General features: G+C 44.2%; 2 long non-coding RNA genes across 3 annotated transcripts; both read right to left on the bottom strand.

The window, feature by feature from the left end:
- Window positions 1-13,377: 13,377 nt before the first annotated feature.
- LOC115287623 lies at window positions 13,378-18,939 on the bottom strand. 2 transcript variants are annotated; one of them, XR_003906582.1, is made up of 3 exons: window positions 18,724-18,939; window positions 14,995-15,116; window positions 13,378-13,894 (listed from the first exon to the last, which is right to left on the bottom strand). It is a non-coding gene; the product is annotated as an uncharacterized LOC115287623 (long non-coding RNA). The 2 variants fall into 2 exon arrangements; XR_003906576.1 differs by lacking the exon at window positions 18,724-18,939 and adding an exon at window positions 18,276-18,371.
- A 2,368-nt stretch (window positions 18,940-21,307) lies between these two features.
- Window positions 21,308-23,006, bottom strand: LOC115287691. Its single transcript, XR_003906620.1, has 4 exons — window positions 22,974-23,006; window positions 22,543-22,656; window positions 22,252-22,424; window positions 21,308-21,329 (listed from the first exon to the last, which is right to left on the bottom strand). It is a non-coding gene; the product is annotated as an uncharacterized LOC115287691 (long non-coding RNA).
- Between the last annotated feature and the right edge of the window lie 121 nt (window positions 23,007-23,127).

Raw genomic sequence — 23,127 nt, 5'->3', positions numbered from 1 at the left:
AGGTTAAGCATTGGACTTGGGTTTGAGCTCTGAATCAGCCTATGCACTATTGTGTGTGCGTAAGCTCTTTATCTCTCTTTCTCTCTCTCTCTCTTAAAAATAAATAAATAAACTTTGTTTTAAGTGGTGGCGGGGTGGGAGTTTGTGGCGAGAGCTACACCTGGCACCACCCAGGACAAGCCCTCCTCGCCAGGCATGTGGAAGACAAAGCTGACCATGTGTTTCGTACCATAAGGTACTGTTACCGGAAGGCGCAGACAGAGAGAAGTTAGAGCTTAACTGAGGTCAGAGGTCAGAAGGCACTTTGTCCGTTTCAAAGATGGCTTTCTTGACCTTCCCCTGGTAGCGTCCACAGTGTGGCAGCAGCAGTGGGGTGAAGCAGGAGCTCGCTCAGAGATAAGGCTCTCCAAATGAGCCAGTGCATTTTTCTGTCCAGACCCTTCCCTGCCCTTCCATGTAGTTTCTCTTCACTTTCTTGAGAACAGCTATTACTCATTCTATATGATCCTGATCAGATACCACCTCTACCAGGAAACATCCCTTGTGCCAGGATAGCTAGCTCTTCCCCTCCCCCTCTCCCGTGTTCCTATGACGTCTTACAGCAGGCACCACCCTTGGGGCAAATGGGCACGCACACACACACACACACACACACACACACACTGGACCTTCTTTATGGTGTCATTACTCTAGCAGTACGTGACTAACCTAGTCACTGCCTGGACATTTAAGCAAGTGAAAAAGTGATAATGAGGGTTGATGGGAAATTGTTGGGGAGGAGAAGGAGGTGCAAGACTGAATGCAACATGTTCTGAGATCATCAGTGTGGATTCAGCGCAAGAGGAAAAGGCCAAGGCAAATACAGTCAGTCTTGGATTGGACCAGAAGAGTCATAGGATGAGAACAGGGCTAACTCTTGTCTGTTGGAAGCCATGGAAGAATGCAAGGAAAAACCTCTCAACCAGTGTGCCTAAAATGCGGGTGTGTATACACTGTGTGGATGCGTATCTATGCATACAGGATAAACACTGTTATGTAAACCAGGGTACACTAGACATGTTTCCTGTGCTTTTGAGAGTAATTTTCTTGACGTGCCATGACTTGCGCTAATTCAAAAGAGATAATCCCAGAAGAGTCACCGACTTTGTAGCTCCCAAACCCAGATAATGTTCCAAGTTTTAAAGTAATTATTTTCGCCCTTCTCTTAAAGGTGGTTGGGCCATATGACTAATTCCCAAACTAGTCAAAAATGAGATCCTTGAGAAGTCTGTTACTCATGATATTGGCACTCATAATAGATCCAGAAGGATACTATATGGAGAAGAGAAACTTCTGCAGAAACATGATAAGTTGGGTCACAGAGACCTAGCAAGATTGTCTAATGCCCCTAAAATCCTATGAATCTAATACAATGAAACCAGCCTCAAGATAGTATGAAAGATATGGCTTTCTGATTAACAGGAACATGATCTAGTTAAATTACATGTGATATTACTGTCATATTTCTCCATATCACAATTTAGACATCACCAAACATTTTCTAGAATGAGCCAGATGGTAAATATTTTCAAGACTACAGGCTGTCCAGTCTCTGTCACAACTACTCACTTCTGCCATTGTAACATGAGAGTAGCCATAGAACACGAGCCCATGGCTGTGTTTCTATAAAACTTTATTTACAAATAAACAAGTGAAGGGTTTGCTGATTCCTATTACAGTTGATGATACAGCAAAAATGTACAGACTGGTGTATAACTCTTTGGGTTTTAAAATTCCTGTTCTGCATTATCTTTAGGGCACAATAATATATAGTGGGTAAATGATCTAGATCAGACTTGGACTTGACTTTTTGCACTGCCCCTAATTACCTGTGTATGTTACTTTATCTTCTAAGGCTTTATTTCCTAATCGATAATACAGGTTAACAATGCTACTTATTTCATTGGTTGTTGCTAGGATGAAATAAAACAATATGTGTCAAGCACAGAGTACCACTACTCAATAATGTTATCTATTTCATGCATTTACATTGTCCTACAAAAGGCCGCAATCACCAGCAAGAAAGCCAAACACTGCCTTGCCTGCCTGTGAACTATGTGTGCAGTTACACTCCACCGGGTGATTCCAACCATTGTCAAGTTCAGCTCTCTAGAATTTCTACTTCCTGACAGTCTCTTTCAGGGTCTCACAAGCTCCAGGAGATAGGTTCCATAGCACCTTGGTGACATAATAATCACTTTTAAAGATAAAAATTCAGGTAACTGCCTTTAAGCAGGTCTGCAGAGGAAAGGAAAGGGATACCATCTTATATGTTTTTAAGCCAATTTAATTTTGTCATTTCCTTGTGCTTGCTCACATTTTAATTCTCCTCCTGGTAACAAGCTCCCTTGTCTTTGATTTTCCAGCGATTGGCACATTGCTAGCATATCCCAAGTACTTACTATAATGTTTTTTGAAGGAATGTTGACAACTGGATGGAATGAGCTGAGGAACCAATATAAGATAAACTCACATGCCCGTGACTCTCAGGCTATTTTATTGGGACCATGATTTCCCACCCTTCTATGCAGAAAAGAATCATTTTCTCTAGTTTCTTTTCAGTGAGGAATAAAAGCCAACGTAGATCTCATTCAGTACACTCAGTTGAGCAAGGAATATAACCAGAATCTTCTATAACCCAACTGAAATTTTGTTTCATGCCCTTATTCAACGGTGGAGACTTAAGCCCAAGAAGTTCCAGATGCCTTTTCACACCTCGTTGTTTGGTCTAGGGCGCTGCGGAGTCTGAGATTCATCTAGTTCTTGGACATTGCCCATCTGGGCTGGTATCCCAGAGAGGCCTTCGTCACCAGGCCCACCAGTGTCCTCTTTGGTACCTAAGAAGTTCCTTCCAATGCAATGCTCCTTCTGCCCTGTCCCACAATTGGCTGTGTCCTCAGGGTTCTGTTGTTTTCCCTTCCTTGAGGCAGTAGGCAGAAACATCCTAGATGATTTATGAAGGAAGGACAACGCAGGTACATAGAAATGTGTGAACACACCAACAAAACTACTTAATATTTTAAAATTACTCTGCCACATAGATCGTTCAAATTAAGATGAATTGGACAAGAGGAACACATACCCGTGTGCAAATAGCCTGCATGGCTCCCAGGTACAGGGTTGTCGCCAAAGGGGAGAAGACATTGGTAGATAGATTGGGCTTATACATGAAGCAAACAAAACAACAAGACTTGATGCATTTAGAGCTATCCAAAAATAGAAGTAGCTGCTTCAGTAGCCATTGGGTTCCTGGGCAGAAAATACTTAGCTGGGGCTCAGTGGGAGTTTAAGCGGACGCTAGAGAAGAGATTTATGACTTGACAGAGAGTTGTAATAAACTGTCTTTAATATTTTTCCAACCATGGAAGTTTTGTGATTCTTTAGTTTGTGTGTGTGTGTGCACATCTTGCTTTCAGTTTGATATGGTGCTAACAAGCCCCCCAAGATCTGTGCTCTTGCCTTATTGTGTGACCTCGAGTGTCATTCTTCACCTCTCTGCCTAGAACACTTACCGTGTGTTTGTTTGGAGGACTGAATTAGGTAAAACTCTTTGCAGGGTGATAGATGCATTGTAAACACTCGATAACAATTAGATAAATCTTGATAGAAAGGCTTACCTAAATATCACTGCTCAGTTCTCCCAAAGCTTCTGAACCCTGCCATTTTCAAGATTTCTAGAAACAGTACATTTCTTTGAAAATCGTGGGCCAATTTTTAAAGTGCCACTCAGACTCAGATCTTAATTATAATGATGATTGCAGCTGGGTTCCCAGATCCCTTGTGCCTTCACATTTCCAGAAGGTAGGGAGCCTTGCCTCCCAGATGCGGAGACTGAACACACAGCAGATGATCGGCAGAGCCTTCATTTGAGATCAGATAATTGGCTCGAGAGCCTCTGTCATTGAACACCGCACTCAATCTGCCACTGACTTGTGGTGTGTATTAGTCATGGTTCTCCAACAGGATGTGTGTGTGTGTATGTGTGTGTGTGTGTGTGTGTGTGTAGAGAGAGAGGGATTTGGGAGAGAAAGAGAGATTTTAAGGACTTGGCCCATGTAATCATGGAGGTATGATAAATTCAAAATCTGCATGGCAGGCTGGAGACCCAGGGGAAAGTTGCAGTTCATGTCCAAAGGCAGTCGGCTGGCAGAATTCCTTCTTGTTCCTGAGGTCAAGACCGTGTTCTATTCAGGCTTTAACTGACCGAACATGGCCCACCCACATTATGGAAGTAATACACTCTACTCACAGTCCACAGATTTAAATGCTAATCTCATTCACAAAATATTTTCACAGAAACATCCAGAATAATATTTGACCAAATATCTGGGCAACCCTTGGCCCAGCCAAGTTGACACATGAAATTAACCACCACATTGTGGTTCTCCACAAAAATTCTCTCCTTCCTCCCTAGTTTCCCCTGTTCTGGCAAGTGAGTTGATTCTGAAAAACAACTTTTGAGATTCTAAGATAAAAGTGCTGTATAATGACCTAAGTTTTCTACTTCCTTCTTCTCCACTTCCTATCCCCCTTTTACTCGTTTTCCCCTCTTCTTCTGGGAAAAAAAGGAGGTGAGAGAGAGAGAGAAGTTTCAACAGGGATAGTTTTGCAACATGATACCGCAGCATGTTGTAACACTATGATGCCTGAGGCAAATGTATCTAAAAGACAAATTCCATTTTAAGCGCATATACTGTATGATAAATCAGCACTTAACATATCTTGGTAATTTGATGTCTTTATAGGGACTGCTCCTCTTCCTTCTCAGGTGTGCAGTTTTCAATATGTGACAGAGTTTGAAGAATTAAAGTTGAGCCCCTAGATTCCTATAGAGGAAATTGAAAATCCATTCACATATAATAATTGATGTCATGGCCATATTGCAAAAGGGACTGCTGGACCTCGGGCAGCTGTGACCGCTGCCTCCTAGTTCCTTCTGCCAGCAGGACCTTTGCCTGTTCAGCTATGGATAAGAGGCAGTGCTCTGCGCTCCAAGTGAAATGTCATAGGCCTCAAATGGCAAGTATGGAAAGAAGGCTGCCTATTGGAACATCTGTGACAAGTTCCTCTGGCCAGCCTGCCCTGGTTCTGATCATATTTTGAGACAAAGGCTTCAGCTGAAAAGGCAAAAGATAATTTTTTTTTCTTTTAATGTTTAACTTTTGAGAAAGAGACAGAGACAGAGACTGAGCGGCGCAGGGGCAGAGAGAGAGGGAGACACAGAATTGGAAGCAGGCTTCAGGCTCCAGGCTGTCAGCACAGAACCTGTCGCAGGGCTTGAACTCATGAACCATGAGATCATGACCTGAGCCAAAGTCAGCTGCTTAACCAACTAAGACACCCAGGCGCCCCCAAAGATAGTTTCTTGATATCAAATCAAACTGAAAGTATAGTTGCTAATTGTAAGTTATGCTAAGTTACTAAAAAACAATATTGATTTAACTTATAAAAAAAACCACTTTGAAATCAATTTCCATTCAAAATCACCAAAATGCACAAACTAATCAAATATCCATCCACTGGTGCATGGGTAAACAAATTGTTGTATATCTAAAATACTACTTAGAAGTTAAAATAAAAAGAACAAATTGCTACTACATGGAACTCCACGGATAAATCTCAAATGCCTCTCACTAGGTGAAAGAAGCCAGACACAAAATACTACATAGTGTACGATACTTTTAATATGATATTCCAGAGAAGGCAAAACTAGAGGGACAGAAATCAGATGAGTGATTGTCAGGGACTAGAGATGGCAGGAAGGGGTTAACCCCAAAGGTGTATGAATATACTTTTCGGGGTGAGGAAAGTCTTCTATATCTTGTCTGCGGTAGCGGTCACAGGACTGCGTGTGTCTGTCAAGATTCATAGACCTGCAGCACCTAAAAACAGTGAATTTCCTATATAGAAATTATGCCTCAATAAACGTGGCTTTTAAGAAAGAGATGTATGATAATACAAGTGTCTGGAGAGAGAGAAAGAAAAGACCATGATTCCTGGGAAATGAAGAATGACAATTATGAGATTCTTACTAACCCTGCACGCTCTTCCAGACCTCAGGTGGGCAGGAAGGAGGAGGAGGGGAAGCACCAGAGGCCAAGCCCTGTTCTCCACCCAATTCTAAATACTTCTGCCAAGATGCCTGTGCTTTGGTTTATTTATCAAACCCTCTCACTCTCTGTTTGAAGGTGGAAAACGTCAAGTCAGTGTTAACCTTGGTGCATGAAGAGGCTGCAGGCATGATCCCCCAGGGAGAGGAGCTTCATTTTCATTCCAGCTTCACTAGGACACTAAAAGAACGCCAAATGAGTGAGTTTGGTCTCCCTCTTTTTATGCCTGGACTGCAACTTGAGAGGTAGAGCTGGGGGATGGGGGGGTGGGGGGAGACATGTTTTTCATTTGCCTTGAGGAGCTACAAAAGTCAGGGACGCTGCTCCAAAGTTAGCAAAGGAGCTCTGGGGACAGCGATGTGTCACTTTAAGTGCCAGCCCAAGTTACAGGTGGATTAAAAGGCGGGCACCTTTAGCAGAAACAGTATGGTTAAATCCCAGTTACTATAAGAAGGTGAAGGGACATGAGATAAAAGGTTTGACAGAGATGGGAGGAGGGAGTCGAAAGAAAGATAAGAGCATCTAGGTCTTTTGGATGGAAGGGAATACCTCAAATTGCATCCACGGTCGCTTGAGCTACTGAGTTTCCTCCGGAATATAATTTAAGTGTTTCCTTTCCTGGTGCCAAGCATGCCCCTCATTTGCTGGAGTTTTGCGTCTGCTTTCTTCTCTGCAAAATGGGGTCTTCCCACAGGGGGAATGTGTCTAAGTCATTCGTGCAGCTCTGATGTACTGTTGCCTTCATTGTGATTGCAATCTGTAGTCTGCTTTGAGGTCACCATGATCACCAAGGCTGTTTATCATCCCCCCCCCCTCCTCCCCGGGGCTGTACTTTTTGTAAATGGTAAACTGCTGCCTTTTCTAAGCCGGTGCTCTTTTCTTCCTCCAAGTGAGACCATCTACCCGGGTAAATGGGACAGTGAGCCTGTGAGCACTGTGTGAAGCACTGAGGGAGAGGCAGAAAGATTATCAGAGCCATCTACAGAAAATCACCTTGTTACAGAGGAATCCGTTAGAGCCAGTAAGTGCTACTGTTATCAGATAAGCCTAACTTCCAAGAGCAATCTACTTACTTGTCCTGTCTCTCTCTCCTCTGCTGTGTCCCTACAGCCTAGCTCTACACCAGTGTCTTTTGGCCCCCACCAGCTCCCTTCCGAGTAGAGAGATATAAAGAGTAAAAGAATATGTATTCTCTGTAATGTCTGGAATTTACCTTCTATATTCATACTGTACTCGGTGCTTTCTATGTATTATTTCATTTACTATTAAAACAACTCATGAGGAAGGTCCTAGCAGCACTCCCATTGTTCAAACAAGGATACAGAGACTTAGAGAAATTCATGAACTTGCTGAAGGCCACGCTACAGGGTAGAGTTGATAGCCCCACAGCAGTGCCAAAGCAGGATTTCCTGCCTGCTAAGCAAAGACTGTTCTATCCTTGTAAAGCCAAGCCATTCCTTCCAGAAGTAAGGGGCATCTCTAAACATTGCCTTCTGTCTTCCCCAAATACATAGGATATAGGGCTAGGGCTGGCCTCGATTTAAATCCAAGCTCCACACCTTAATGGGTGTCTGAACTTGTGTGTTGCTTGCTTTCCCCAACTCTGTCCACTGTAAAACTGGAATAATGATGCTTCTCTGATGGAATTAATTTAGAGAATAAATGTGATAGTATGTATGAAAATAGCAAGTGGCACTTTTTCTCCAAAGAATAATACCCCAAAAGTTTAATTATTGCCACTTCTATCCATTGTAAGTTGACATGAAAAGGAGGCTGGGCACATTTAAAGCAAGTGATCAGTGTTTATCAAACTTTTAGAGGTTTTCAAATGCCTTAAATCTGGTTAATGTAGTGAGTGATATGCTGGGAAGGAGGGAACAAAATCAGTATTGCCTACGGCTTCACCACCATGTTCTCAAGAAAAACCTACTCCAAGGAAGATACCAAGATTGATATTGGGTGAACCTTCCCATGTACCACCTTCCAAATCCTGCCCTTGCGTGAAATCTTGGTTTATCTGCACATCAGAAGCTGGAATCTTATTTGTTTACAGCTGCTACACCCCATGAAAGACATAAGTGAATTGAAAATCATAATAGACTCAAAGAAGCTTGGAGTTAGAGAAATTGTATACAGCACTAGGGAGCACCTACATTTTAGTCCCATGCAATGTAGGAAGCTCTTCCATAAAATCTTGATTAATTATCTGAACTCAAGTCCATATGTCTTACCAATGTTGGGAGCTTACTGTCTGCGTCCGTAAACTTATTGAGCCTTATTGAGCCTATAATGTACCCTCACTAGTCCTAGTTTTAATACACATGAAGGCCCACTTCCATATTACCTTCCACCACGTATAGATGAAATATAATCCTGCAGCTCCCTCTTTGCAAAAAAACCCTCTTTTCTGCATGATACAGCTTCCAGGCTCTTACCATTTCTTATCAACAGTGTCCAGAGTCTTTGGCTCTGGTAGGCCTTAGCTGCTCAGTAGCCCATCACCCAGCACTGCAATGATGCAGACTGTACTGACCTTTTTTGGCAAGCCATCATTTGCTGTTGGCTTAGCCCCGCGCCTGTAATGTGAGAGACAGCATAAGGAAAAGGTGAGGCCCCTGGCTCAGAAAAGTGGTGTGAACCCGGTGTGTGTGGTGGGCTTGACCGGGGCAGAGAACCTGGGCTCTTCTCAGCACCCTGAACGTCGGGCATGCTCTCTGTGGCAGGACAAGCCTCTGAGACTGATACAGTATATAAAATCCAGAAGGCCAGTGGATTAGCTTAGAATGAGTAATAATTGTTTCAGGCCCCAGAAATGCCTTGGATTCAACACAATTTATTTTTCCTTCTTTCACACACAGATACCATGGAATTCTTAGTCAGACACCTCCATGAAATCTATAGGTGCTCTGTCCACTGCACAGTCTTCGTCTGCCTGCCTGCTAATCCATGGAGTCCCTTTTCTGCTTCTTTATATTGAAATCACAAGCTTTCGCTCTTCTCTCCGGTATCCTGTGTGCGTGGAGAGCAACAGAACCATCCAGGCAGACAATAAACATAACAAGAGGACAGACTTAGACTAGATATATTCTTGGCAAAGATTGGCAGGGAAGCCATCAAAGACTCTAAAACACACATATGGCTCCTCTTACATGCAGAGCTCTCTCCTACAGGTTAAGAGGGATGTAAAATGAGTGTAAATCAGGGTTTCTGACCTTTTGGCTGTAATTGACAAGGCAAGAACGAGGAAGAAAACTGTAAAATGGTGAAGAACAATGAAAGGAGGCATGGAAGTAATGAAGGGGGACCTATATAAATGATATAGGAGGTCACAGGTGGAGAACAAGGACATGGTGGAGGTACAGGGGCAATGACCTCAAAATGAACTTTGCAAGATGAATAGAATTTAGATGGGGGTGGCCAGGTGAGAAAAGAGCTTTATAGGTGGAACTGATTAAAATAAAAAATATGGAAGGAAAAACTCATCCACAGGGTGAATGCATCTGTCACTGAAGACAGATTTAAGGAGGCATATCTACAGTGCACTCGTGCACGGAAGCTTAGGGTACAACCCAGAGAGATTTGAGGAAATCAAAGTGGTGAGAGTATGAACTGCTGCTCTGAGGCCCAAAGGGGAAGTCAAATTATCCTTTGGAGATAGAAAATGGCAGAATTTGGAGGAAATAAATTAAGTATTACTTTGCAAAGTAGTTGGGAACCTTATAGAACTATATAGAACTTATATAACCTCATAGTTTATATACACTTGATAGGTGGTGAAGAGGACCGAGGGAATGTGTCTGGATCCTGATCTAGTGTTAGCATCACAGAGGACAAAAATATCTTTTCTTTTCATAAGTAAATAAGATCACTGTCCAATGACAGGACCCAATGTAGCCAGTCTTGAGTTCTATCTTAGACTGAAGATCTCATTACATGCAGATGAATACATTTCTGAACACAGACCTTTTCTAATGGCCTCATCCCCAAAACAGGGTCATTTCCTGCTTAAAAAGGGTCTGGTTTTCATTGAAATAGTTTGTATGCTATCAGGAACTGCCCTTATTTTCTGTCTCCATGGTCTTGGAAAGCCACTGCCTTTCTAATCTGTACATTTCTAGATATTTCTCTTGAGAAGTCTTAAATAATGGAATTTGGGATAAATGTTGAGAACATCTTTCTGTTTTACTGTAACATTGGATAAAAATAAGTCTACTATTAATATGCTGTTTTCATAGATGTTTATTTGTGTGTGTGTGTGTATCAATCACCTCAGAAGATATCAGTTCTACTTACTAACTCTTTCTATTTCATAGAGAGCCCGGGAGCTGTTGCTACATAATACTCATAACAAGTTCCAAAGTCACTCCTGAGTCTTTATTTCATGAAAAAAAGGAGATTCTGCTTTTTTAATTTTTAAGCTTATTATCAGTTATTTAAGTAATATCTACACCAACATGAGGCTCAAACTTACATCCCCAAGATCAGGAGTCGCACACTCTACCAACTGAGCCACCAGGCACCCCAGATTCTACTTCTTTTGTTTTATCACATTAAGGATTTTTGGTGAGCAGAAGATAGGTGCCTCTTACCGATAATTTATTTTTAAAATATTTAAATTCCATGAGAACCACAATACACAGTTTTTATCATGACTCCTTTCTTCTAATAGAGAAACAGAAATAAACACCTTGGAGACTTTGATATTATGTTTAAATGACAACACATTTAAATTTCTTACAAAAATGTAAACAGGAAAACAGTGTGTCTAGCAGGCGAGAGCAGTTGAAGCAGACATGGGCATGAGGAACAGTATCTTCAGTCACTGTGGCTTAGCGGGTAAGGAAATGTCAAAGGAGAGGCATATTTGCCTTGCACCTGGAGCAGCCAAAAGAAGATTGGGTTCAAGTGAGCGCCTGGATGGTTCAGTCAGTTAAGCATCCGACTCTTGATTTTGGCTCAGGTCATGATCTCATAGTTTGTGGGATGCAGCTCTCCCCATTGGGCTATCAGTGAGGAGCCTGCCTGGGATTCTCTCTCTCACTCTCTCTCTCTGCCCACCCCCTACTCTGTCTCTCTCTCTCACTCTCAAAATAAATAAATAAACACAAAAAAAATAGGTTTGGTGCAAGTAATCAAAGGACAAGGAATTGCCTAGACTGAGATGCTAATGTCAGCTTGGTGATTTAACTTGCTGTCCACCCGGAGGGCAAAGTAAACTGTTTCTTGCCGCATGCTGTCTGGGATTTCTTAATGTATAGGCTTAAAACAATAGCGTAGAAGAGGTTAAAGGAATGAGGCTTAGCAAAGACCTCCAGCCTGGCTGCTTTTGGAGCTGCGAGGATATTGGAGCTAATGACTCAGAAAGGTTTGGAGCTCTCTGCAGGGTTCATGTCTCCACAGTTTGCCCTGCATTTGGCACAGATAATAACCAAGCACTGGCTGAAATAACCATGATGATAAAACGGTGGAGAAGTCCCATGTCTTCCTAGTGATTGCCCTTAGCGTGAGATGGAGACAAAACCTTCAACAGGTGACCGCTCTGATGTGGATTTTAATGGATCTCTAAATGATTAAATTGGACAGATTCCAAAGTTGAAAAGTCATAAATAGAATTTAAGGTTTTGTTGCCATCTTTTCTTTTATCCTTTCTTTCTTTTTCTTTTTGTCTCTTTTTCCCCCTCTTTCGTCTCCTTGCTTACTTATACTTCTTCCCTCTGTGCTTCTTCTTCTCCTTCCTCTCCTTCTTCTGTTATGCTGTTAAGGAAGCACCATAAGGATCTTTCATAACATTGAGCTTTATTAAAGAAACTTAGGAGTTATTTTCTCAAATCTTCCGTTTGTGGTATAGTCAAAAGAGCTGGGATAAAAAGGCTTGGATTGTAGTCTAAGTTCCACCACCAACTGGGTGTATCTCCTGGGTGAACACATAATTTTTTTGAACCCCAGTTTTCTCACCTGTAAACTAGAACTAACCAGGAACAGAATTCAGCTCTGCTGACTCTCAGCTCAGTGCTCTGTGGCTTTACCCCAGGATCCTATCGGTGCCTTCCTATTTGCCTCCATCATCCTCATCCAGGTGTCTTCCCTGCCAACCCCTTAATCTCCTCCCTCCTTTGCATTGTCTGCATTCCCCATACCGCCAGAGAGTAACAACTCAAATGCCTGAAAACGTGAATAGATTTAACTTTCTGATGAATGCTCTAACAACATCCATCATTTATTGAGTATAATATATTCCAAGTTCTGTAGACTAATGGTTTGGGTCACCCCAAAATTTATGTGTTGATACCTCCCCGCAACGTGATGGCATTAGGAGGTGGGGTCTTTGGAAGCTGATTTGGTCCCAAGAGTGGAACCCTCCTGAGTGGGATGCAGGTCTTTATAAAACAGACCCTGGAGAGCTCCTTCCCCCTTCACCGTATGGAGACACAGCAAAGAGACAGCCTTCTGTGAACCAGGATGTAGACTCTCACCGGACACTGAGTCTGCTGGTGCCTTGATCATAGACTTCCCAGCCTCCAGAACTGTGAGAAACGAATGTCTGTTGTTTATAGCACTCTGTTATATTAGCCCAAATGTAGTAAGATCGAAGACACCAGGTGCTGAGCGAGGCATTTTACATAACTTAGCTTGCTTAAATTTTTAAAGCAACCTCTTGAGGAAGGTATCACTGTGTTTTACAGACAAGGAAATTGAGGCCAGTGAAAGCACTCAGAACATCCAACTCACTTCCAGAGTCAGCAGAGGCCTTCCAAATGTGACAGCGATGACACTCCGCTTAATTCCTTCCAAGTCTGGCTAAAACCAAATTTATTTTTTTTAATGTTTTATTTATTTTTGAGAAACAGTGAGCAGGGGCAGGGGAGAGAGGGAGGGAGATACAGAATCTGAAACAGGCTCCAGGCTCTGAGCTGTCAGCACAGAGCCTGATGAGGGGCCCGAACCCACAAACCATGAGATCATGACCTGAGCCGAAGCTGGCCGCTTAACCAACTGAGCCACCTGGGTGCCTCTAAAACCAAAATTAAATGGCTGACCTTCTTGGGCAAGTTAGTATATCAATAGGGAGAGATAGATATATCAGAAATATACATATATATATATATAAATAATCACACAATTGATATTTATCAAGGAAGGCTTTATTAACTACAGGAAATATCAGTAAATATGAAACATAACCATCTGGTATAGATCTGGACCAAGCTGGTTGACTCTGGTAGGTATAAGGATTTTGTCCCTTTTCTCCTCCACCCTCACCACACTCGGAACAGCCCCCTGGAAATCAGGAACTGTCCCCTTCTGGCTTTCTTAAGATACTGATGCCAATCTTTCAAGCACAGGTGTTGCTTTATTGTAGCCCAAAAAATGTGGCTCTCTTCATTATCTCGCCATCATACAATAACATTGTAATGCCTGTTCTTTAATTGAGTTATAAACAAAGCAACACTATGTCTCGATTTGAAAAGTCACATTTATTTTTATCCTGGACCCCAGCTCTGTGGGATCACGCAAATGAATGCTGTTGTCATCCCCACTGGACTCAGTCAGCTGAGTTGGAAGAGATTCTGTGTTTGTGGTTTTCTTTCTTTCTTTTCTCTTCTTTCTTCCCTTTTTTTTTTTTTTTTAAAGAAAAGAGATTAGTGAATGCATGTCTGTTTGAAAGCAAATTCCTTTTTGAGGAAAACACCAGCAAAGTGCCCTGGAGATGAGTCCTTTCTCCTTGTCTTGTGAGCCTTGACCTACTGATGAGAATATTAGATAATAAAAGGTTTCTTTAGAGAAGAATCAGAGATAAAACTCTACAATTCCCTCATCTCACAAATGCACGTTTTTCTTTTTCCTTTCATGCTCTTGTGTTACATCTTTTTGGAAGCTGTTTTCTCATTCAAACAACCCCTACTGGGCAAGCCAGTCTGGAAGAGCTGCAGGTGTCCCCTGGCCAATGCTTAAAAAGCCTACTTGTTAATCAGCCCATCACGTGTCTTTTGACCCCTTTTCTGCCCTGCTCTCTCCACGTCCCTCTCTGCCAGCCACCACTGCCACTTCTAAAAGGGGAAAAAAACTGAACAGTCAAAAGAGCTATTATCCTAAATCCTCCTTAACAAGGCCTGGGGCTCTCCAGTAAATTAGTTGGAGGTTTGGCTCCCCTCTCCCTTTCTAGACACATTGGTCGGTGGTCCCCTTCCCCCATTCATTGGTCACTGCAAAGCTTGGTGACTCCCCTACCTTCTGTGACTGCTGGCCATTCTACCAAGCATCCCTCTGGGAGCCTCTCAGCCACCATTGCTATATGTCAGAACCAGTTAGGGCTCTAAGTCCACAAGCAGTTACCCTGACTCCACAAAGTACAGTGAGGGTGATATTGTGGACAATGCTGTCTGGGAGTTTAAACAAGGGATCCGAAAAATAAATAAGCCACTCCCCACCCCACCTCCAGTCTCCTAAACTTGATTATTGACTGTTCTGACTCTGCAAGCCTTCCCCACATGAAAATGCTTGTTCGAGGACTTTATGACTTAGGGAGAAGCAGTTTGCTAATAAGAACCAGTGTTTATAGGAGGCCCTGGGGTTGGATAGTTAAGTTATCGATAATCCACATCAGTTACATATTGTGGGCCTGAAATTGAAGGAAGGGGGGACGTATCTTCAGGTCCTAGATGGGAAGGTTTATTTGCTCCCCCCTGTCACCCCACCCCACCTCCCTCAGCACAGAAATCACGCACCATCTGTCCTGTCACTCAATTCATGCTTTCGGAAACATGAAAGGAGGAAGTGGGTAAAAGTATTTTTGGTCTCACCATGTGGTGGACTATGGAGAGAAATAAGATGTCCTCCGACTTACATCTTATACAGTCGTGCTGAATCCAAATGGGATTTTACTCCTATAAAGGGCCAGTGCCGGTTATTAGTAAAATGCTTTAAGAGTCCAAAAGATTGCCTTTCAGTCCTTTTAGATTATATTTCCTAAGAGAACCATAAGAAAAAAAGAGGGGAAAGAGAAAAGGCCACTTTACTTTAAGGGGAGTAGGCAAAGGAAACACTTTGTTTTTCAACATGCTTATAAAAATTTACACCAGGTGGCAAATGATGCGTTCTTTTTAGATAAATAGAAGCCTTCTTTTTTCCTTCCATTGAACATTCCTCAGACTAACTTGATTCAGAGCACTGGCTTACCTTTGCAAGTAACAGCCCCTAAGATATGGTCCGTGTAATGACGTTCATATGGCTGGGTTTGGGGAATGATTACTAGGTCTTAGAGGTAATGTAACAAAAACAACGCAGAGGTCAGGACATTCACAAGCCTACTGGCCCAATAAAACGCAAACCCAAAGCTTCCTTGGGCAAGGCAAGGGGAGAAAGATGTCCAGTGGTGAGATGGTTGAACAGGAAAGCGTGTGATGTTTCCTCACCCATGATTTATGCCTGGAGTTTCTGTAACTTTATAGTATTATGGATTGATCTCTTTCCTACAGGAGTTTAAAACCTGATGGTCTTCTGAATGACTAAGGCTCATTGACTTAAAGATAACATGAGATGTCTCAGACCTGTTTTATCTTCCAGAAATAGGCAGTTCACTTGCAGAGACATAGGTGTTCCTCTCAATCTCTCTCTCAATTGGTTAAAGTATATGCAACATAAAATGTGCCATTTTCACTTTCTGAAATGTGCGGTTCCCTGGCACTAAGCACATTCACATTGTGAATGCATCACACCATCCATTTCCAGAACTTCTTCATCTTCCCAAAGGGAAACTGCACCCACTAAACAATACTCTCCCCAGCCCCCTCCCCACAACTAACTACCATTCTGCTTGCTGTCTCTATGGATTTGACTACTCTGGGGACCTCAGCTAAAGTGGAATTCAGCGATTTTCCTTTGATGACTGGCTTATTCCACTTGGCATGATCTCCTCCAGGTCTATCCGTGGTGTAGCAGGTGTCAGATTTTTCCATCGCTTTTAAGGCTCAATGACATTCCATTCTTTCTCCTTTCATGAACAACTTCATGGAGGTATAATTTACATACCATAAAAGTCAACCATTTTAAGCATATAATTCAACAGTTTTTGTCAATGTTTCAAGTTGTGCAATCCCGACGTATAATTTAGTTTAGGACACTTCCATCATTGCATTGTCCTCCGTGCCCATTGGCAGTGATCCCTCGCCCCCATATCTCATTCCCACCCCCCGCCCCAGGCAGCCGCTAGTCTGCTTTCGGTCTCAATGAAGCTATTTCTTCTGGATAGTTCATATAAATGGAATCATACATTAAGTAATCTTTTGTCTGCTTCTTTTGGTTAGCGTAACCTATCTGAGGTCCATCCGTGTTGCCACATGTGTCAGTGTTTTATTTTTTATGACTGAATAGTATTTCACTATATGGACAGATTGTATATTTATTCATTCACCAGTTGATGGACACCTGGGTTGTTTCTACTCTAGCTCTTATGCTGGGTGAATATTTGTGCGCCAGTTTTTGTGTGTACCTAGATCTACTTTGAGGTAGATATCTAAGGGTGGAATTTCTGGGCCCACATGACAAGTTTATGGTTCGCTTTTTAGGAAATCGTCAACCCTTTTTCCATAGTAGCTGTACCATTAGGAGGGTATTTTTTTTAAGGTAATGAAGCAGATCTTCCAAATGGGCTTGTTTTTTCTTTGTGACCCTTCCTAAATGTAGAATATTCTGCTTTTTTCTAACCCTGGCTCCGGCTCAATCAAAAAGCTAAGCAGTGGGAGTTATGAATTAATTCCTCAAATAGTTCTCATTTTCATGCCCATAACTCACAGTCCACGTTAAAACCAAACAACCTTGAAAGCTGAGAAGAACAGGGTTAAGAAATGTCTTAGGAGACCTTGGGCAAGTCCTGTTAGTCATTTAGGACCTCCATCTCTCCATTTATGCTTGAAGAATTAGACCTGGATGATCTCTCCTACCCATTGATGACATTTCTGGAAGTGTATGTGGACCCAGAACACCCCCTTGATGGGCTCTGGGGCACGTCTTCATTCATACTGCCTGGGTGCGGAGGTAACAAGTTTCCTAACCATGCAAATGCCAGCTCAGGTAAGGAACCAGGACTTTCTCCTAACCAAAGAACCTGCAACTGGAGAAAGAGGGAGCTATCGGTGAAAGAATGACCATTCTCTTTGTAGGGCAGGTTGAACAAAAGGGTACTGACCTTTTACAGAGAACTGTCTGGCATGATGTACATAACAGGCACTAATTATCATGTCTCTTGTATGCCATGCTCTCTGGAGCTGATTTTTGAAAAATCTTTCTCTTCCGTCTAGAAGCAGTAGTGTATAGGAGCACCTGGGGGGCTCAGTCAGTTAAGCATCTGACTTCAGCTCAGGTCACGATTTCACAGTCCATGGGTTCAAGCCCCGCATTGGGTTCTGTGCCGACAGCTCAGAGCCTAGAGCCTGCCTCAGATTCTGTGTCTCCCTCTCTTTCTGCCCCTCCCCCACTCACTCTCTGTCTCTCAAAATAAAATAAAGATACAAAAACAATTTTAGAAGCAGTAGTGTATACCATTGATTGCAATACTTTCATTTTGGTAACCATATTATTTTCCTCAGGCTGCTGTAACAAAGTGCCCAAAGCTGTTGGCTTAAAACAACAGAAATGTATTGCCTAGAAGCTAGAAGTCTGAGACCAAGGTGGAGGCAAGAGCCAGTCTCTCTCTGACAGCTCTGGGGAAAAACTTCTCTTGTCTCTTTTAGCTTCTGGTGTATGTTGGCAATTCTTGGCCTTCCTCGGCTTCTAGATTCATCAGTGTAGTCACATGGCCTCTTCTCCCATTGTGTTTTCACACTATCTTCCTTTTTTGGGAGCCTCTTTCCTCCTTTTTATAAGGGCATCGGTTACATTGGGTTGGGGATCACGCTAATGACTGTATTTTAGGTTGGTTACCTCTTTACAGACCCTACTTCCAAATAAGGTCACATTCTGATAAACTGGGGTTAGGACTTCAATACATCTTTTTGGGGGGGTGGGGAACACAGTTCAACCTGTGAGTGACATTTTGAAAAGCTGTAGTTTGCAATAAGGTATCTGTCATTGGATGCACATCTAACTGTATGTATGTTATAAAAGGGAAAGAAGAAAGTGTTTACCTACTTCAACACCTGACATCTGAGCTCTGTGGCACTTGGGCACAAAGGAAGATCATAACAATCTTGAACCCTTGGCTCTCGGTCCCATGTGGTTTGAGATTCTGACATCCTGCAGTTATTTAAATAATAGCTTTCAGTTTAGAGGGAAAATCTATTCAGTGCTTGGAATATGATACCGTAAATTATTTAGAATGTTTTATCCTGTGGAGAATTGCCTAGGACTTTAGTCGGGGAGTGGGGGAGAATGGGATGTTGGAAAAGGTTTTGTGAAAAAGCTGGGACCCAAGGATGTGATGCCATGATCACAGGACAGGGGCGCGCTGATAAGATTACTTGAAGTTCTGCACTTCAGAGAAGAAAGAGGTTAGGTTGGGATGGCAACCTAACGAGCTAATTATCCCTCAGGGAGAAATAAGGGGTGGAGTGGGGTTGTGTATGCGTGCTAGACCAACCTTTGACTGGCTTGCTGGGCGTATCATTTTCCAGCAGCATGGAGAGAACTCAGATGCGCTCCTCACAGCAAATTTCCAGAAGACCTTGTTCCTTGCCTCCTAACCTTCCCAGTCTCCTCTGTGGTGGTTTTGGGATGCCAGATGCCACCAAGGCAGGCCCAGCACCCGCCCACGGCTTCCAGGGTGTTCCATCCTACCTCATCTACGGCCACCTTCTCTCCCAGTTAAATGCCCTTTTCCCTACTAACAGTCCTATCAAGCCCACCTTTCCCATCCCGTTTTCCTCTCACCGGATTTCCTCCTTCCATGGGGTCCATTGGAAATTCTGCTGTTGTGAACAGAGTAAATAAGAGTTTAAGCTGGTCTCTGACGCTCTCCACCTCACACATTTCCTGCAACCTGAATCCCTTTCATGTCACCTCCTCCCTGGCTGCTCTCTCCAGAAGACTTCTCTTCACACTTCCCTGTGCCCACGAAGGTCTCAAAGAGAGGGTTCATACCCCTTTTCTCCACAGCCTCTTCTAGACTACTGTGTTTGCCCACCCCTCGCCTTTTCTCTTTTTTTTCTTAAAATTTTTTAAACTTTTATTCATTTTTTGAGAGATAGAAGGAGACAGAGCATGAGCAGGGGAGGGGCAGAGAGAGAGGGAGACACAGAATCCAAAGCAGGCTCCAGGCTCTGAGCTGTCAGCACAGAGGCCAACGCAGGGCATGAACCCACAAACTGTGAGATCATGACCTGAATTGACTGAGCCACCCAGGCCCCCCAACCCTTTACCTTTTCATATCATCTCTTCTTCATGGTCCTCCAGCCTCCTTCTTTTTTCTTATGGCTCCAAACCCCACAGCTGGTAGGACACCGTCTTTCACTAGATGGCCACTATACATGCCAGATTCAAGAGACCACAAACTAAACGTCCGGACTTCCCTAGTTGTACTGGTGATACCCTTAATCTCCCAGTCTCTGGAGGCTAGAATTCCGCTGGTTATCTTTGATTCCTTCCTCTCCCTTTAGCAGCACCTACCTGGGAGTTTCTGTGACGTTGACACAAGAAAAGGCATGTAAACCATTTAGCTCCCAGGGCCTGACATAGAATGAGTCCTCCACAGTGTAAGCTATTATTAGTGAATATCTTATTATTCACATTGAATTAGTAAGTAACCAGCCCCCATCTCTCCCTCTTCGTGCCTTTCAGAGCCATCCATCCCACATCCCTCCTTTCCATTCTCACTGCTGCCTCCCTTATCAAAGGCCCCTTACTCCCATCTGGACCAGAGATAGAAACTCCAAGCCAGGCTCCTTGTCTCCAGCCTCTATTCCCACTTCCTAATCTATCTGGGATAGAAATCTAGGGAGAGCTAATGAAAAGCGAACTTGGATAATGTCATTCAGTTCCTCAGAAAAGTCAGCGCTCTCCTCTTGGCTGGCCAAGCCTTCCTGCCAGCCCCACACCGCATTTCCAGACTTGTCTCCAGCCAGACTGGATAGGAGATCTCTGCAGGAGAAGTCTCTGCCTCTCCCACGACCATCCCTTTGTGGGTGCCATTCTCTCCGTCTGGTAGGTCCTCAATGGCCACACATTGAAATCCTGCTCATCCTCCTAAGCCTCCTTCTTCCATGAAAACACCTTTTTTTGTTTCTGTGCTTTCCTTCTTTGAGCCCCCCACCGCCCCTGCGTCATCTCCCTCTCAGAGACCTTCTATTTTCCCCATAGGCCCTCATCCAGGGCTAAGTAGAGGGTACTCCATAAATGCTTATTGACTAAAACTGAACACCTTTCTCCCGTTAAGGGGAGAGACACCTCTCTGTTGTTTGGGACCTATTCTCTGGCTGGGGAGAGATCAGGCATGGGATTACTTTGGTCCAACCCCTTCCATTACCCAGCTAGCATCTCCTCGGTATAACTTGATGGTGTGCACTTCCTCATTCTGCCTTTTTCCATCTCTAATTCCAAACCACTTTAGCTTGCCTACCCCGAACCTGTCCCCGCCTTTGTCCCCTCATTTCCTCAAATTTAACTGTTCTCTTGTACAGCACGGTGCTCCTGGACTAAACGCTTGAAGGGAGTGGCTCTTCTTCAAGGTCTGATCTGTAGCAGGCCACACAAGCAAGCCCTGCAGTTAAAAGCGTCATGAAGTGGACTGACTGATAAGGAGCCAGAAGCAGAATGCTGTGTATACACAAATGGCCTTGCATTGCTGGATGCAGTTTGTAAGTTCGAGCAAGAATTGTTTATTAAAATGCATGAGCTTACCGCAGCTTTCCTGAGGAGATAACATACTTAACAGTCACTGGTGGAGCACTGCATATGAGAATGGGAATTTTATGTGGATCGAGGTGAGTCTTTTGAAGTATTTTTTGATTCTTTTCATTAGGTAGGATGAAGCCATCTTTAAGGCCATATCGCTGGCATAAAAAGATGCGCATTATATGTCAGCAACTACAGCGTGATGCATTTGTTTTGTGTGAGCACAGCAAAAACAGTTCATTTTGGGAACACAGTTCATTTTGCAGAAAGATGAAATTAACCCTTCCACCACTGTCCCATGCCACAGAACCGCCAAACTCGGCACACGATGTTGCGCTTATCATTGTGTTCTTCCGCCTGTTTATGAATGAAGGATAAATTAAGTAAACAGAAGAAAACAAAGTGGGGAAGCCAGTGATTTCTTTGTGCTCAATCCTGTGAGGTGGGTGTCCCCATCCGGGACCTTACAGAGGAAGAAAGGAAACATCTAGCCTGAATCCCAGGACCCAGAAACTTCTCACATGCCAGGGGGTGTGCCATCTCCCTCTGTAACTGAATTGCTTGGACATGCTTGTGCCATTTTTGTATCTCTCCAGCGCAGACCACTTTGTCCCTATCGGCTTCTCAACACCCCGCCCACGTCTTAGTCAAGAGAGACCTGGACCCTTCAGTTTGTTGATTGCTGCTGGAGGTTAAGCAGAGTTTTCCGCCTCTGTTTGGTCACGTGGTTTCCCCTCACGTTGGGAAGAAAAATAGGGCTAGACTACCAGTTCTTGGGGACAAGGAGGCAGTATGGCGTGGAATCGTCCATCAGCGGGGCCAGACAGCTGTTGCTTCGGCTCCCAGTATTGCCCTGTTTCAGCAGACAGCAAGTTTCGTGTACTTCATGGGTCGGTTTTCTTCTCTATAAAACGGGGGTGATGTCCCCCTCCTGGGGTGGCATGGCGCAGGGTAGGTACTTAGCCAGTGTTAGTTCCATTTCCCTACACCTTCCCCCAGATTCTATTCACACTCAGGAGAAAGCCAGATACTTGAGCACGATGAAGTGTTCCCTATAACCCTCTACCTTTCTCCTTTTCTCACCCCCAAGCCAAACCTCAAAAACCTGCCTTCTCCCTCTCTCCTCTCCGCCTACCTCCTCCCCCTCTCAGGGCTAGATCTCGAGGAAAGCCCAGGGGTCTCAAGGGGGACCAGTCCTGCTCTCAGCCGGGTGCAGGCTCACAGACTCATCCCTGTGGGCTGAAGGGCAGAGGACCACATTGGAGTTATAATACATTACCTCTCTGGAGAGCAGGAGGGGCAAGAGAGAGACCACCGGTGTTCTTCCAGGGTCTTTCACCACATTGCCCCCACCCAGGCAGGCTCAAGGTGGTGACCCGGGCTCTAACGTCTTGAGGAAACACCCCGGTCAAGGTGCAGAGCCTGTCAGAGGCAGCTGGGGGAAGGGACTCTCTGTTAAAAGATATTTAGGTGTGGTGTAGGTGTGGGCTGCGGCACTCTCTGTTAAAAGATATTTATTTAGCCGAGGACTATCTCGAACTCAGTCTATCTCAGGGAGTGAGTCACTTACTGGAAACTGTAAACACAGGTGTAATATTGGCGTAAGACCTGGATGTCCGAGCGGGGTGGGAGGCCAGCTCTCTCCAGTCCAGCCGTTCATTCAGTATCTAGAACACTGAAGTTCCTAGAGGTTAAGCAACTGGCCTGAGGCTCAGTCCCGGGACCGAGCGGGACCTGGAATCCGAGGTCGGGATTCCCAGCCCGGCTCCCTCGCGCCCCGCGCCCCACCCTCCTCCCTCCCGCTACAGTAATCGACAATCTCGGTGCCCACGCAGCTTTTGGGACCGGCCTGGGATCCCGACCTCATTATTCACCTCCTGACCCCTGGCTTTCTCGTCCCCCTCCCTTCCCCCCTCCCCCCCCCTTCCAGCTCTCTCTCTTTACCCTCCCCAGAGTCTCGCAGAGCCGCCTGGACGAAGGGATGTAGGACACCTATAATACCTTTACAGACATTGTGGTGAGAGCCAGGCTGCCGGCACCAGTAATCGCCGTGGCAGAGGCGCGCACCGCCGTCTCCGGGGAGGGGGCAAGCGGGGGCCCGGCCCGCGGGTCGGACGGCGCCCAGTCCCGGGCCAGGGGCGGGGCCTCACGGACG

This window comes from Suricata suricatta, chromosome 1, assembly GCF_006229205.1.
Source record: "Suricata suricatta isolate VVHF042 chromosome 1, meerkat_22Aug2017_6uvM2_HiC, whole genome shotgun sequence".
Lineage (NCBI taxonomy): Eukaryota > Metazoa > Chordata > Mammalia > Carnivora > Herpestidae > Suricata > Suricata suricatta.
This window is presented reverse-complemented; position numbering and strand designations above follow the sequence as displayed.